Genomic DNA, 18632 nt, shown 5'->3' with positions numbered 1-18632 from the left:
TGATCTATAGTCTCTTGAGTAGAGATGGGTGAAATGTTTTTTGACCTACATATTTCCGCTGAAAAATACAGAACCATGTCAATCATATAAGCCATCTAAAAGTAACATAAAATAATGCTTTTTATTTCAAGATTTTTAAAACAACAATAACATTTTTGTCTTAAATTATTTTTGTAAATGCACTTCTGAAAGTAATTTGAGACAAAAAAAAATTGCTTTTGTTCTTTTACAACGCTTGAAATAAAATGCATTTTTACTCAATGATAAAAAAATCCCTACTTTTGGGAAAAGCAACATAGTTCATTCAGTCCAAAACATTTTCTTCCAGAGCTGACACAAAAGCAAGAGTTAATTATTTGCTCAGCTCTACTCCTGAGTTTAGACAAGATCCCTAAGGGCTTTGTATAACCCAGATATCTTTTTGTCTCCTTTCGTATTTCCAGTGAGGAATGACATTTTTGTTAACTTATTGGGCTGTTACATATTTCAGGAGAGGAAGATAATCTTGAGATGATACTCTGCAGTAGTCTGCAGGTGATCTTTGCTCAAGTCCCAAGGTGGTTAAAGGTGATGTTGCATGTTTGTGGTTGTACAACACCCACCAAAATATGGCTTGTTCACTTGAATTATTGCACATCAACTGAGGGTTCCTGCCTTTCACAGGTCAGGTCAACCAGCTGAGGTTGGCAGGCCCACTCACAAACTCTTTTTTCAATGAGGTGGCAAAGGAGTCCCTGCTGCGAGGATGAATACGTACTCTGGCTTACTTCAAAGCACAAATAGAATGACACACTGCAGCCCCTAAGGAATAATTTTATTATCAACAGGTATACACTTCATCAAAATATGTTTACTATAAGTAAGCAAAACTGCAATTGAAGGAGATTTGGTCACTGTAGGGAAGACTAGGTTTCTGTGTTGCTTCTGGGTTCCCAGTGCTGCTCCTTAATGATGTTTTGGACCTCACTTTCCACTGTTTGTTTCTCTCTATCTCCAAACCCTATCACCACTCTGTTAAACTCTTATGTACTCTCCAGAATTAATTTATTTTATCCAGTTGGGGTGGGGAGGTTGCATGTCTGTCACGGGCCTCACGTCACATTCACTCCTACTTGCTGTGGTCTTCATAATGGCCTCTGCCCACTTCATGTTGTCATTACGTTAGGTGCAAGGCGAGTGACACATCTTTGTAAACAGGCCAGCTTTTCCTCAGTTCTTTGCTTGCCAACTTATTAGGCTAGGTAGTTCTTAAAGCCTCTGATACCACTGGAACAATGTTTTCCATTGACTCTGTAAAGCCCATTTATGAATCATATATTGCAAAAAACTTCTAGGAATATCCACTGAACTGCCAGGATGCTGCAAAGGTTGGTGACTCCACGGGAGCCAGGAGAGGAGGGGATCCTCGGGAGACTAGAGAGAGGTGTGGGGGTCAGTCGGGGCAGACCCCAGCCCAGAGCATCAGGCACCTCTGTGGGGATGTTGCAGCTACACAGAACAAAGTAATGCCATTTTATACCGGTTGAGAAGATCTGGTAATCTCTTTCCAAAGTCCTATATAAATAGGAAAAGGTCAAAAATTTACTTCTTTGGAAGAAACTGTTCTTCTTCCCTGACAGAAATATTTTCTGGAAGCTAAATCCATGAATCTGCTTAATCTAGGCAAAATAAACTGTTCTCCATTTTTCTCTATACTATAAAGTAGTTTTCATAGGATGTATTCTAGTCAACATCTCTTAGGCTGAGTTTCCCTTCACTATATAATAATCACTACTGTGATAAGTTTTTTAAACTTTTACACTTGCTCAACCGTTTTTTATATAAACTTAATTGCACATGTGTATAAATAAATACACGTTTCCAAAGATATATATTTATCTTTGAAAGCTTTAGGGTTTTGCAACATTATAAAGAAAATATAAAACATTATGAGTGAGATTTTATATGAGGGAATACATGACCTATCTGGAAAAGAAAAAAACCAAATGAATTATGGAACACAGAAGCCTTTAAAAAAAGGAAAGAGGCTACTGAATATGGAAATTTAAGGATTTTCAAGTTTCTAACTTGCAGCATCTTTATTTTGGTGAGCATTAATAGCAAAATTGCACTGGTAATGTAAATCCCAGCAGAACTTGCAAACCTTGAATCTGAATTCATTTCCGTTTGTCTTTGCTGTAATAATGAGTATATATGGAAATAAATCTCATATTTCTTCATTCCTGTCTTCTTGAAGTCTTTGAAGATTGGTGAGGCGGGAATTTTAGCTGGATAGCAGAGGTAATAACATGTGCAGCTCTGTAGTTCTACGTTGCAGATTAGCTATTTATATTATAAGGATGCATGCTGCAGTTAGGAGTCCACTGACTCACAGTAAGGCAGTTTTCAGATTCCAAAGTTATTACAGGATGGACAAAGCATGTGCAAACACAAATGCTAAGTCACTTGCCAAAGGTTACAGAACAAGTAGATGGCAAAGCTCAGGAAAGAACTCTTTTCACACCTAGGCAAAGGTCTTAACAACTTGACTGTGCTGATTTTCAACATCCCTTTTTGTAAGATTGTTGCTTCCATAAAATCCTTGATTTGAATGAAGCTATTCACATGGGGAATCCTAACCCATTAGGATTAGGCCCGGAGCCCAGACCTGAATGCTGTTTAGTGGCTTGCTGGTAGCGAACTGATGGGCCCTGTTACGAATGGACAGTCCTTTCTATGCTGAATGAAGCCTGTCTGTACATTGTACGTGTTTTTTCTCATATGTTTCAGTAACCCAAACACAATCAGCTCCCCTCAATGGTAGATCTAAATGTTAGCAAAATAGTAATAATACTACTACTATTACTATGTCGACATTTTCCTGTCGTTCCTGGGGAGGTGGGCAAAGAAACTAATAAGCTTGAACTATACTGACTCTTGAATAAATCATTCTCTCAAATTAGGTTGTACTCAAACCCATCTGTTATTGCTCCTCCAGTTCTGTGGAAAACAGGAGGATTAAATAATTTCAAGATTCCACTTGACTCCTTTCTGGGTACAGAATTTCAATACAATTTTTGGAAGAGAGGGTCAAAACCATAAAACTAAACTCTTCTCCCACATTTATGTACAACCTGAGAGGAAAATGAAAACATTAACCTGAGTATAGGCCTTTTGCACAGGAAAAACTAATAGGAATCACATTAATGTTATAATCACTGTCAAAGCATGAGATTTAGAGGTGAAGAAGAAAACAATTTAGATTTTAAAGAACTTTTCTGAAAGGGCTTACATTTTCCCAAGTAATATCTCCCATTAATTTAACAAGTTCATTGTTTTCCTACCCATAGCGATCAAATTATTCTTCCTTTTTTGCATATAGTGCTGATATCTACTGATGGATTAGATTGTTTACAAAGTCTGCAGCTCAACAGATTTTGAAAACTGCTGCAATTCAGAAGTTAATAGCTGGTTCTCTTGAAAGTGGAAGGTCAGAATTAAAACTCTGTGTTTTCCAGGAGCCTGTCACTGTGAGTATGGGTTTGCAAATGATCTCTGAGGCACAAACAGAATATACAACAGCAAAATTTATTGCATAACTTTTAAACACTTAGGAATATGTTTGAGATTGACTTGGATATGTAGGTATGTGAGACACTTAAAAAATGAAGCATTTTGGAGACCATTTTGACAAATGATACTTCCTCCAACAATTGGCCAGCAATGGAAGCTGTGTCACTTCTAAGTGCATCTAAATTGCCTAGTACTATTAAGAAGTCATTTAAGCTTCAGCAGTGTTTTGTCTGATTCCGAAACTGAGCACTTACAATGTATGCCTTGTCCAAACACATAACAAAAACATTATTTTTACATTCTTTTTAAGCCAGTCTTCCTCCACAAACACTTACACATCCCAGGCTAAAAAGAAATAAAATAGCAAATGATGATGACATGTTCTATCAAACTGTGCTTGTTTTGGTTGGGGTAGAGTTAATTTTCTTTATAGTAGCTAGTATGGGGCTATGTTTTGGATTTGTGCTGGAAACTGTGTTGATAATACAGGGATGTTTTAGATACTGCTGAGCAGTGCTTACACAGAGTCAAGGACTTTTCTGCTACTCACATCACCCCACCAGTGAGTAGGCTGGGGGTACACAAGAAGTTGGGAGGGGACACAGCTGGGACAGCTGACCCCAACTGACCAAAGGGATATTCCATACCATATGATGTCATGCTCAACATGTAAAGCTGGGGGAAGAAGAAGGAAGAAGAGGACGTTCAGAGTGACATGGCGTTTTGTCTTCCCAAGTAACCGTTACGCGTGATGGAGCCCTGCTTTCCTGGAGACGGCTGAACACCTGCCTGCCAATGGGAAGCAGGGAATGAATTCCTTGTTTTGCTTTGCTTGCATGCTCGGCTTTTACTTTATCTATTAAACTGTCTTCATCTCAACCCACAGGTTTTATTTTTTTTCCAATTCTCTCCCCCATCCCACTGGGGGGGGGTGGGAGGGTGAGCAAGCGGCTGTGTGGTGCTTGGTTGCTGACTGGGGTTAAACCACAATAGTCCTTTTTGGCACGTGGGGCACGAAGGGTTGAGATAACAACAGATCTGACCAAAGCATGTTAGAACAAATTTGTTATAAACATTCATTGATCACAATGTTGATTTATTTGCTATCAAAGTTGTTGTGCTTGTTCTCAGAATTGTGTTATGTAACACCTTACTTGCCGTATATACTGTTTATCAGTATTTATGTGCTGTTTATCACCTCTGGGAGGTGGATTAAGGTTATGGCTTTGCTGTACTGTGTAACACTGGCTTATGGTATGATAAAATTATTGGTCGTGAGATCAATCTGGTATTTGTACTAAGCATTTCCATTTCCTCTGTACTTTGGGAGCCACTATTGGAAATTATTAATAATTACACTTTTTATTTTTTGTCCTCGGAGAGCCAACCTATGGGGGAGACACCTTCCTCCATTTTTCCCTTCTCCTCCAGGCTAATTACAATAGCACTTGAGAATTTTGAATGTCCTTGGGATGTTCAAACCAGCGTGTTCCCACTGCTATATCTCCTGAATGTGTGTCAGGTATCGCTTGGGGTTAAACAACTATTTAAGAATACTGTGGCTACTCCAACCTTGGTGACAGGCACTGTTGCTACTCAAACCCCAGTGATAGGCATTGCGGCTACTCCAGCCCCCGTGACAGGCATTGCAGCTACTCAAGCTCAGGCGACAGGCACTGTGACTACTCCAGCCCCAGCAACAGGCGCTGCAGCTGAACCACAGAACCAACCTGTGCCAGTATCAGTCACCCCTATATACAAGAAAAAATCTTGAAAACGAAAGTCAGCTCGTTTAGTAAGGGGTGAAGAACCTCCTCCAAAGACAGAGCAGGAGGAAGAAGCATACTGCCCTGCCAGCGAGGAGGCAGACTACTCTCAAGCAGGGCCATCACGAGAACAGGACGAGGAAGAGGAAGAATTTCCTGCATCCCTCTGAGAAAGAACTCAGCGGGAGGGTTCCTCCTCTTCCTTGGAGGGCAAGAAAGAACTCATAGATGAGACAGTAACCACCTGACCCTGATCGCTGAGTGAGCTGCGAGGTATGTGAAAAGATTTCAGCTGTTGTCCAGGTGAGCACATTGTCACCTGGTTGCTCTGATGCTGGGATAACAGGGCCAGTAGCCTGGAATCAGAGGGTAGGGAAGCCAAGCAGCTGGGATCCCTTTCTAGGGAAGGGAGCATTGACACAGAGATTGGAAAAGGGGCACAAGCCCTCAGCCTCTGGACGTGACACCTGTCAGGCGTGAAGGAAAGGTATACCTTCAAGGAAGATATTATATGTCACCCAGGCAAGTGGACCACTGTGGAGAGAGGTATCCAGTACCTGAGGGAATTAGCCATGCTAGAGGTGATTTATGATGACCTGGACAACAAACAGTTATCCAAAGATCCAGATGAAGTCAAATGCACACAACCCATGTGGCGGAAGTTGGTATGTAGTGCACCATTGTCATATGCCAACTCACTGGCAGTAATGACTTGGAAACACAGAGAGGAACAAACGGTGGATGAATTGGCTGGACAACTCTGGCTATATGAAGAAAGTCTCTCTTCCTCCCTACGGGCCTGTGTCTCCTGTGGAGAAACTGCCAGACATGCTAGCTGAGAAACTGTCCCAGGAGTTCCAGTGATTCAAAGAGGATATGTCCTGCTCCCCACCTGTATGGACCAGTATCTCAGATATTAAGATTAAGCATTCCTCTGCTTAAGAAAGAGGATACAGTGGATATACACCACGGGGCACCCTATGGTTTTACTTCTGTGACCACGGAGAGGACACGAAGAAGTGGAATGGAAAATCTACCTTGACCCTAGAGGCACGGGTACGTGCATTGCAAGGAAAAACAATCACAAAAGGGGGTTCTTCCAGGAAAATAATTGCTGCTCCAGTCTCCAGTGGACAGTTCCCCAGACAGAGTAGAAGGCGTGATCCTACTTCTGATCTTAATAAAGGGACTTATGATTCATATTTACAAGAAGCCAGTAACGACTACTATAAGCAGGACTAGAGGGGACCTGCCTCCAGCCAGGTGGAGGAAAGGGACAACCGAGTTTACTGCACTGTGTGGATTCAGTGGCCTTGCACATCAGACCCACAGGAGTGTAAGGCTTAGTGGACACCTGTGCACAGTGTACCCTAATGCCATCAAGCTATACAGGGGAAGAGCCCATCTGTATTTCTGGAGTGACAGGGGGATCCCAACAGCTAACTGTATTGGAAGCCAAAGTGAGCCTAACTGGGAATGAGTGGCAAAAGCACCCTGTTGTGACTGGCCCAGAGGCTCCGTGCATCCTTGGCATAGACTATCTCAGGAGAGGGTATTTCAAGAACCCAAAAGTGTACCGATGGGCTTCTGGTATAGCTGCCTTGGAGATGGAGGACATTAAACAGCTGTCTACCTTGCCTGGTCTCTCAGAGGACCCTCCTGTTGTGGGGTTGTTCAGGGTCAAAAAACAACGGGTGCTAATTGCTACCACAACAGTGCACCGGAGGCAATATCACACCAAGCGAGACTCCCTGATTCCCATCCATAAGCTGATTCGTTGACTGGAGAGCCAAGGAGTGATCAGCAAGAGTCGCTCACCCTTTACACAGTCCCATATGGCCAGTGCGACAGTCTAATGAAGAGTGGAGACTAACAGTAGACTTTCATGGCCTGAATGAAGTCACACCGCTGCTGAGTGCTGCCGTGCTGGACATGCTAGAACTTCAATATGAACTGGAGTCAAAGGCAGCCAAGTAGTGTGCCACAACTAGTATTGCTAATGCGTTTTTCTCAATCCCTTTGGCAGCAGAGTGCAGGCCACAGTTTGCTTTCGCTTCTGGGGCAGACAGTACACCTCGGGGGCAGACAAGGGCAGACAGTACACCTGGAATCGACTGCCCCAGGGGTGGAAACACAGCCCTACCGTTGGCTGTGGACTGATCCAGATGGCACTGGAACAGGGTGAAGCTCCGGAACATCTGCAATATATTGATGACATCATCATGTGGGGCAATACAGCAGAAGTTTTTGAGAAAGGGAAAAAAATAGTCCAAATCCTCCTGAAAGCTGGTTTTGTCATAAAACAAAGTAAGGTCAAGGGACCTGCACAGGAGATTCAGGTTTTAGGAATCAAATGGCAAGATGGATGTCGTCAGATCCCAATGGATGACTAACAAAATAACAGCCATATCTCCACTAACTAGCAAAAAGGAAACACAAGCTTTCTTAGGCATTGTGGGGTTTTGGAGAATGTATATTCCAAATTACAATCTGATCGTAAGCCCTCTCTACCAAGTGACCCGGAAGAAGAATGATTTCAAATTGGGTCCTGAGGAACGACAAGCCTTTGAACAAATTAAACAGGAGATAGTTCATGCAGTAGCCCTTGGGCCAGTCCGGGCAGGACAAGATGTAAAAAATGTGCTCTACACCGCAGCTGGGGAGAATGGCCCTACCTGGAGCCTCTGGCAGAAAGCACCAGCAGAGATTTGAGGTCGACCCCTAGGGTTTTGGAGTTGGGGATACAGAGGATCCAAGGCCCGCTATACTCCAGCTGAGAAAGAGGTATTGGCAGCATATGAAGGGGTTCGAGCTGCTTCGGAAGTGGTTGGTACTGAAGCACAGCTCCTCCTGGCACCCCGGCTGCTGGTGCTGGGCTGGATGTTCAAAGGGAGGGTCCCCTGTACACATGATGCAGCTGATGCTACGTAGAGTAAGTGGGTCACACTGATCACACAACGGGCTCGAATAGGAAACCTCAGTTGCCCGGCAATCTTCGAATTGATCATGGGCTGGCCAGAAGGCAAAGATTTTGGAATATCGCCAGAGGAGGAGGTGAGGCGTGCTGAAGAGGTCCCACTGTATAATAAACTACCAGAAAATGAGAAGCAATATGCCCTGTTCACTGATGGGTCCTGTCATCTTGTGGGAAAGCATCGGATGTGGAAGGCTGCTGTATGGCGTCCTTTATGAGAAGTTCTAGAAACTCGTGAAGGAGAAGGTGAATTGAGTCGATTTGCAGAGGTGAAAGCCATTCAGCTGGCTTTCGATATTGCTGAATGAGAAAAGTCGCCAGTGCTCTATCTCTATAGCTGTATCTGTGGGCAAACTTATTCCACAGTATGGGCTTCTAGGCAGTACAGAACTTGAAATATATATCATAAACAAAGTGGTGAATAAGCATTTCACTCACTTTAATAAGTATTTCATAAGTGAGTGAATCCTCGTGCATTGATGATAACTTGTAGAAGAGTAGGAATGTTCAGAAAGTAGCGTGATGGCATGGAAATTGGCACGGCAGCAGCTGTGTTCCCAAGATTGAAGACTTTGTCATTAGAAATCTACAGCTATGAAGGTACAACTCCAGAACTATCTTTGTTTTACCATATGCAATCACTGAAGGCACAAGAAATCAAAAAATTTGCATTACTTTAGTGGAGAGAGGAAGGTAGAAAAGAAAATGTTCCTTCCCACACAGAGGTCCAGAATTCAGCAGTGATTTCATATTCAAATCAATTACAGTTCCTCACATCCCTATCTGAGGACTTAAATTCATTGTTATATGCTTTCCTGGATCAAAATCTTTGCCTTTGAGATGCTAGCATAGTAAAAAGAAAGACACTGCCTAAACTCAGTAGCAGATAAGTAACTTGCCCTTGTTTTCCTGACCACTTGGTTGTGGCCTTTCAATATGCCTTTTCTAGCAGTCTTCTTGACAGCATACCTCCTAGGGAGAGACTTATAATACAAAATATAAATTTTGAAAATCTGGGGGAAAAAAGGTATTTCAATAAGCCATTTTCTTAAGCTACAAGAGCTCTTTTTGATATATATCAGAGAACATTGTTTTTAACAATAATATCTGATGCAATGCAATCCAGTTTGAAATAAAAGCATTGTTTATACTGAATTACAGTGAAACTGAGAACCTATCCCTAATTATCCTTTGAAATAAAAACTACATGTTGTACTGTAAAGGGGATTGCATATTAAATGAAGACTTATCACTGTATTGTTGGACAGTAATTTTATCTATGTCCAACTTATTTATTTAGTAGATAAATTTAGAAGTGGATTCTTTTCAGAAGGTTTCAGTACCTGATCAGCTCTAAAGTACATTAGCAGCGCAATGAATACAGTAAGACAATATGCTTTCACCACAGTAATAAGTGAAATTCAGCACTGACATGCAAACAGGTTCAACTGAGTGTCCCTTACTTCAGCTTCATTAGAGTTCAGCTTACTAATTGATAACTGAGTCAGCCATTGCTGCAGGCAGTCTGAGGAGATGAAAGTGAGAAAAAATACTGTTCTTGGAAGTATCATTTCCAGGGGATATTAGCTCAAGGGTTCACAGTTACATGCTACTAAAGCACTGACTCAGCCGCTGATCTAAAATGTCAGTGGGAGAATTTATCCCTTGGAGCAACTGGAAATTTCCAACTATCTACAGACATTGTTCTGGACAGAGTTTTAATTCAAAAATGCTCACTGTGGACAGGAATATGAGAAATATTGGATTCAGATAAATCAATAACTTATCTAAGAATCCATCTGTACTGTAGGCATATGCTTGTGAATCATTCCGATTCACCCCACAAAAGAAAATAAAAATTATACCAGTCCCACATATGCACCATTAGAGTCAGCTGATTGGTCAATCATCCCCCAAATTACAAAAAATTCTCTGGCATTTGACATAATATCTCCAGTTCTGCTATTGTGATACAAACTGGGTAAGGAAAAAGGAAAACAGAATTTGGGTTTGTATTTCTGTATTTGTTTCCTTTAGTTTGTCATTGCAACACACTTGCAGGAAATCATAAAATCTGGGTAGCAGTTTAAAATAACCTAATTACATCTTTAAAAACTCTCACAAAAGGGTCTACCAAGCTTGCTTACTCTTTTTTAGAAGTAGCAGATGCTTAAAGTACTTACCTGAGAGCCTGAACTAGTAGCTTTGAAGTGGCAATCATGGAAACAGCAATTCTCGTCTATGGTTTTGACTGATGTTCACTACTGTATGACTTCTGGCACTCTTCCCTGCACTCGGCCTGCATTGCAGCCTCATCCTGCTTTTGCAAGGGTCATACTGTTTGGTGTGTTGCAAAAAGTTCCTGCAAATCTGCAAGAATATTCATAGCTTTTTAGCAAAGAAATTAAGTACTATTTTGGTAGTTTGGTAGTACTACAAATAGTACTATTTGGTAGCAAACTACCAAAATAGTAATAGTACAAACTACCAAAGAAGAAAACTGGGAGTAATACCTTGAGTCCTCCTAACATTTCCAAGATGAGACCCTTGCACATCTATTTCATGTTGTTTCTTAAAGAAGTGGTGCTTGTGCAATGATGCATATTTGTGTATAAGTCTACCCTAAATATCTCTTAAACACAATTTTCATTTCCAGCCAAAAAGACCTTTGACAGAGGTCTTAAGGTTCCTTAAGTGAACCTTAGGGTTTCTTAAGTAGCACCTAATAGGTGCTTCAAAGAGAAGAGAGACTATTAACACATCTTCCCCTTCCATAATATCATATGAAAGGACGTGACGGAAGTCAGGCTTTGCTAGATGTCAAAAAAAACCACTCTGGAGAGAGATGTTATGGATTCCACCACTGTGACATGAAAACCCCTCCGACCTCATGATGTGTCAGGCATTGGAGAGTCCAATAGCACTACCCATTCACAAGAGAACAAGGCTTCAGTATTACTGTGTTCCATGAGACAATCATTAGTTTGTGGATGCAGAGGCTTGTCTCATTGCTTTTGGCCATGGTGTAAAGCACAATGCAGAGGAACCCTGCCCAGCAAATTGGTATAACACTCCTTTTCAGAAGCACAAACACGCCTAATTTGAACATCTTCATCAAAAATAAAAGGGTCTATTGAGGCAACGTTGTAAGATAATTAACTATCATAATTTAAGCAACAGGGAGACTATTTATTTTAAAATTGAGTTATTTATAAATGAAGGTTGATCATTTATGACGTTTGTGGTATAACTCCAGAAGCGTCAGGACACTATGGGGGCTGGCAGTTTCCTGGGGCCAGGGGCCATGGAGACTCTCCCAGGGTGGCAGGGCCAGTCCCAACACCCCAGCCAGGAACAGGGCAGCCCAGGGGGCACCAGGGGCAGCAAGGGGCAGCGCCAGCCCTGGGCTCTGGCACCTCCCTGGGGACGGGGACACGGCGAGGCCAGGACAGAACATTGGCTTATTGATGGGACTGGCCTGGTGGGTTCCACGGCCAGACAGGTCAGGGGTCTGGCAGAGCTGGAGAACAATGTCCTACGGTGTCACTGAGACAGGGACTGACAGCCCCGGGGGGCTGAAATGGGCGCCAGAGCCATGGGCAGAGATGGGGAAGAAGAGAGGCCCTAGGTGCAACCTGTGAGTGCCCTCAGAGCCCTGACAAAAAATCCATAGAGTCTAGATTTTGTGCTAGTCTTCGCAATATTTATTTGTAATCCATATGTAGACTAACAGTATGGAATGCCACAATATTTAATATGTTTACCCTACAATACCATTGCAGGGTATAGAAATGATATCATCTTATTTTATAGACAGAAACCTGAGACAGAGCTATTCCAGAAGATCATGAGAGGAAAGAGATTTTAATCACTATGTTCCCTGCCATAAAGAAATAGCCAACCATGAGATTATAATTTTGGGCTGAGATAAACTGCTGTGGTGCTATTGGTAGGCTGAGGATTGCAGGGCTAACATTCATCAGCACCTACTACAGCACTGACTCCATTAATTTAATGGGGAAACACTTGTTGCAGCACAGGTTTTTTGGAGGAAAGAAGTCCACAGGGCTTTTGTGCTCACCATTCTTTAATACTGCAAAATATGTGAGATTGTGCTAATTTCATATACGTTCTAGTTCTATTTCCAAGTGGTCAAGTCCTTTTGAGTTTTGTGGGGTAAAAGCACATGCTTAAACCGATACTGGTTTGATGGTCCTTCCCTCCTCAGGATGAGCTAGGGCACAAAATCAATGCAGATGCATGAGTTCTTTCCTGGATCTGGACCATATTTCCCAATTCTGGGATGCATGGAGTCCCTCATTCATTGAATTATCTGTTAGATCTGGAAAAAATTGAGAGGAAATTTTAATTGAGAGGAAATATTAATCAGATGAAGTCAAATCAACCAAGGCATCATTTCAGGATCAGGCTAAAAAGATAGGTTGTTCATTATACTTGGCCCAACTATTTGTCTTTGCTTGTTCTGTGGATTTTTTTTCCCCCTAGAAGCCAATCATTGTCACCTGTCTGCTTCTTGTTATCACATGCTATGACTAAACAGAATAGTAGAAATCACACTTTAATATGACAGACCATTCCCCTTTTGCAATGCTCTTCCATGTAGTGGCTGTTAGAGTTTAGCAATATGAGGAAACATAACACAGAATGTAACTGGGGTTTTTATTTCATTTTCATAGTTAAAGAAAGTTTCTTGAAATTGGTTTTCATTGTTTATCTTGTTCTCACTTAAAAAAAGACAGGACCACCTGCATATAGATAAAGGGAAGGGAAATGAGTTTTTGTATCTTCCATTTTAAGTACAAGGATTGCTCTTTATAGTCAAAATCTTCTAAGGGATTGATGGTATCTTGACTGTATTTGTTTTACTTCTCCTCAATTTAATTTACAGAAAATGCCCTAGTGCAACAAGCAACAGAGTAAATACAGCGATGCACAGTATAACAGCATTAAGTTTCTCTCATTTTGCTCACTTGCCAACGTTCCACCTGAGTATGAAATGAAGACTCCAATATCTCAACAATTCAGCCTCAGAATTTTGTGATTTGTAGAAAATAAATTAAAAACAGTCAGCAATGCTGGGACAGAGAATGATGGAAGGGGACTTGTTTTGTGTCATTTGTGGGATTAATCCAACAGAGAAATGAATATTCTTGGATAGCTATAAAAAAGTATGGCTTCTCATATAAACTTTCAGTATAATTGTAATGTAGAGCAGACACGTTACATAATACCCCAGTAATCCAAGTCTCCCCATAATCTTGTCTGGGAGACCTGTAGGTTGGCCTCTATGTCCATGCTTCGCTAGTATGAAAATCATATCATAAAAGAGGGAAGAGGGGAAAGGAGGTAGATGGCCGGCATTCACACATCATTTTGCTATAGAGCTGGGATATTAGTCAGGACACACACTCCCTTGAGCTAGAAGGCATTCCTGTTGTCATGGTATATACTTACCTTTGTCATCTAAAAGTAACATTTGTACTGTAATGCAGCTGTGATCTAAAAACAACTTTAGTGATCTAAAATCACTTCTCAAAGTCTCTTCTTGCTTAGCTTGAAATTTTGTTCTGTGTCTGGAAAGTATGTCTCTGAACAAGCCCAGAGCTGTTTTGTTAATGATTAGATACATCTCACTTCTGTCTTAGTCCCATTGGAACCATGGTACCTAGGCATATTCTGCAAGGATTCTGCAATCTCCTCCTGAAGTTGATGTTGAGACATCATACAAAAAGGGATCATGATAAAGTATTCAACTTTCTAGGCAACTTAGTAGCTGGGACACTCAGCCTGGGTTTTGGTCTTGGATCCAGAGATGACATCTGCTTTCTGGCCCAAGAACTCTTTAATGTGAACAGTGTAATACTGAAGGAACAAGATCCAAAACTCAGAATTTCCCGTACACATTAATGGCCTTAGCACTAAGCATAGAGTTCTTCCTGGGATTTTTTGTGTGCTGCTTATTCTTTCACTCTGTACCTGTGAATGTAGCATGTCCTTTCTGCTAAGAGGTGTGTCTACAGCAAGAAGAGTAAAAAGAAACTAACTCTTTGGATGCTCAAGTTATTCTGCTACTAAAATTAAGGACATACCTAATAATGTCTCTTGTGTACATTTTCACTGGAATATGAACTAATATCATGCTAAATTTTGCTTTAGACAGGTTCAAGACTTATAGAATCTTAATATACTTTTAGACTTTCTTTTACACTGGATTACCTTAATTCATCCTGGAGAGGAAGTGAAGAAATTGAGATCCTCCCTGAGAAGAGATATTACCACATGTTTCCCAACAATTTTATGAACAGCTAAGAATCTTCTACAATCATTAACAAAACAAGCACTAAAACATGTTATCTTCTGTACATGACTTCAAGTACATTGGGACTGCAGATGTTAGCGGGTTCTGCTTCTCTTGTCTCTTCTTTGCTCTCATACAGTACATTTGCTATGAAATAATAACAGAAGGATGGTTTTTATTTTTTAATCAATAACAATTCATTGTTTTGTTTTTCATTTCTCTTTTCAAACTTTTAAATTTTATTTGAATTCCTGCAGTGCTAGATAAAGGGATCTAACTGTGGGATAGTAAGTTCTTAATTAGACATTCTGGTGACATTAAAGGTAGCCTTAAATGGCTAACTTTGGGTATAAGTTCTCCAACATGACTGATCTCTGCCTTTTGAAAGTCCAATTAACTTTTGCTCATGTACCACATTGGATTTAGAGAAACTTAGCAGCCTGAGAAACTTGGCACCTATTTACTTTTTTCCAGCTCTAATCTTCAAGTGCTCTACACACAGATACAGGTGAGATGTTACTACATCATGTTCCTGCATAAATTGTAGTAAAAAAGAAAACTGACTAGCAAATCTGTCACTAGGTGTGAAGACAAAAATAACATTGGGGATCCACGTTCATTTGAAATCAGCACTTCCTTTTCCACTGGCCACTACCGGGTAACTACTTTACTTGAACTGCAGACTTAGCCTAAATTAAACCAATGACTTAGTGTGAAATCTCCATGTCCCATTAGCCGAAATCCCTGACTCATAAAGTCCTGGTTGTTCCTAAATGAAAAGTCAGGGGTTTTATTTCATTGACTGGGTTTATGGCAATGAAATACAGTTACATCAGGAAAACTTCTGACCTTTTGCTGTATCTTTTTGAGAACTGCCCTACTAATGACCATTCATATTAATTGGATATCTGAAAAACAGATGTTTCAGTACAATTCTTTGTTCCCTGATGTTCAGTCACCCTGCTAATAGTACTTACTGCCACCCATCAAGAGATAATAGACTCAATATAGTGTAACAAGATTAAACTGAATATTTGACTAACATCAGTGTCTGTTCTCTGCCAGTGCCAGATAACTCACTGGAACATTTTAAGTTTTACTTTGTTGACTCTGTTAAAACACACATTGAACCTGACCCTCTTAAAATGCCTATGATAATACCTAGTCCTAATAAACTGATGTGTGAACATAGGAATTGAAGACTTAGTACTTATTCAGTTCTACCATGCCTGCTGTCATGACAGCAACCTTTCTTTGAAGCCCAGGATAGACAGAGTAATAACTCCCAAGAGAACCTCCATATATTTAATCTGATTTGTCAACATTTTTCATAACTGTAAATCAGAGTAATTCAGTTGTGGAGATGATGTGAAGCAGTTCAGTTAGCTTTTGGTTTTCACTGTTTGCTTTTGTCCCGTTCAAAATCTGAAATTATAATTACTAAATGTAAAATCACGCACCATAAAAGTTGTGGAGAAACACATCTTTCAAATACTGTTTTTGATAGGATGTTCAAAATATATTCCTATTTATTTCTAGTTTATTTTTAAATTTGAACAGCTTGAGGTGGATCCCAGACAAAATCCTGGAACCATGTTCTTTTTAGATCAGTTTCAGAAAATGTGTAGTACCTTTACTGTGGTTAATAAAGTGTAGTTCCCTCTTTGTTCCTTTTTTCATCCCATGGGTGTTTGGATCTAATGAGGCTGACCTTTCTTTTCAGGGATACAAACTCGTGTTCAAAACTAAAAGGGGTGGGGTCTTGCTGTCCAAACAGTTGAACATTTCTATATTTTTCATTGATTGATGGATTAACAGAAGGATAATATAAAACCAAAGCTAACTGGTAATATAAACACAAAGCTAACTCAAGATAATATAGATAATTTTAAGACTAAATTAAAATCTAAATTAAAATTCAGTTCCATCTACAAATATGGAAGCTATGAGTGTGAGCCTGTGACTATAAAAGCCCTCATGTATATACCGGAGTTTTACTGTAAGAACTACTATTGCTAAGGGTGGAAGACGTAATAACGATTGCCCTGACAAATTGCCTCCCTGAATGTATAAATAGCACACTCTTTACAATATTAATTAAAGAAAGATCCAGGAATAGTAAATACACATTTTATTCTATAAATCAGTTTGGCATACTATGGCTTACTTGAGACATATCCATCAGTGATGATCAAAAAATTAATTAATATAAGAGGAAGGAAATGAGAAGAGAAGACAACCTGGAAGATTGTTCAGATTTCCAAAGGAGCTTATTAACAAAGATATATTCCTGTTGTCAAAACCCTTTTTTCAGCCATCTTTCTTCAGGGTTTGTGCATGGTACCTATGAATAGAACCACAGCCATTTACAGGAGGGCTGAAGACATACGGCAAATCTCTTACCAGAATGTCTCTCTAACTTCACTGTGAGATTGCACATATTTCCATAACTTTCTAGGCCATAAATCTTTAGATCAGGAAAAGAACTTGAAGATCCTTGAAGGTTTATATAAGACTCTACTGCTTCTTATATACTGTGTGATATCTCTCTTAAAGCGCTTTTCATGTGACCTTAATTGAGGGAGAAGCCCTGCCAGCCAAACTGGTGTCGCCTGGGGGAAAAGAGGTTTCAGAAAGAGCAAAGGCAGCACAAGCAGAGGAGGAAGCCAAGGCGGGAGCAGCAGCAGAGGGACCCTGAGGCCGGAGGAGGAGGAGGGCAGGAGGTGCTGCAGGCCCGCAGCAGGGATCCCCTGCAGCCCTGGAGAGACCCCGCTGGAGCAGAGACCCACCCTGCAGCCCGGGGAGGGCCCCAGGCCGCAGCAGGGGGATATTTCCTGCAGGAGCTGCGGCCGTGGAGAGCCCGGGCGGGAGCAGGTTGTCCCTGAAGGACTGCAGCCCGGGGCAGGGCCCGCGCTGGAGCAGGAGACGGGTGAGGAGGGAGGAGCGGCCAAGAGGGGCTGGGATGGACTGACTGAACCCCTATCCCCACCTCCACTGTCCCTCGAGGGGAGAGGAGTTGGGAGTGAAGGGGTGAAGGTGGGCGTGGGAAAGGGAAGAGGAAAATGTTGTTTTAAAGTTTGCCTTTTGTTTCCCACTACTCAAATTAGTAACTACATTTTTATTGTAATTGGCAATAAATTAAATGAATTTTACCCAGGTAAACCTGTTTTGCCCATGTCGGTAACTGGTAAGTGGTCTCCCTGTTTTTTATCTTGACCCACAAACTATTCCATCCTATTTTCTCCCCTATCCTGTTGAGGAGGAGGAGTGAGAGAGCAGCTGGGTGGGAGTTTGGCCCTTAGCCAAAGTTAACCTTCTATGTGCCTGTTGACTTCTAGATGCTGTGCAAGTTTAAGGGTCTCATAAGAGAAAAGGAAAAAGGCAGTGCCCAGTTTAGTGACACCTTCTGTGAAGACTATTTTACCACTCGGACTGTCTGATACTCATGAGCTTACCTAAGGTGGCTTAGATTTATGAACTACAGTCTTTACATCTGTAGATTTGGCCTTGTGCCAATCAATAAATAACATTAAGAGCAGGATGAAGAGCATTCACGACTGCCAGAATCCCTCTCTTTCTGTGCTCAGCAACTTCAGATCAGATTCTCCTGCTGAGTTATAACTCTTAGCAAGTAAGCTGTTGCCTTCTTCATTAGCTCCTGGTTTACATTGCAGATCCATACAAAGCCCATTGTGCTCTCTTTTTGAACAACTACATCACATGGATCTCGGCAGCACCCGTAACATCTGAAATTGTAAAAACCACTTACCAGAAAGAAGTGAAAAAAGTTGCACTGACCGTCTCCAAATGTGACTAAAAGCATCTGCATAACTAACAGGCTCCATTAATCTGTAAACAGTAATTATTACCCATTCATATAACAGAATGTTAATTGCAAGAATGAATGTTAATGTAATATATAATTAAACTAACAGGATTCTAAAAACACATACATTAGGAAGGTAAGAATAAGTCATTCATGCCTTTAATTATCTATGTGTATTTGGGTTGTTTTCAGTGA

This window comes from Mycteria americana, chromosome 2, assembly GCF_035582795.1.
Source record: "Mycteria americana isolate JAX WOST 10 ecotype Jacksonville Zoo and Gardens chromosome 2, USCA_MyAme_1.0, whole genome shotgun sequence".
NCBI classification, from domain to species: Eukaryota; Metazoa; Chordata; class Aves; order Ciconiiformes; family Ciconiidae; genus Mycteria; species Mycteria americana.
This window is presented reverse-complemented; position numbering follows the sequence as displayed.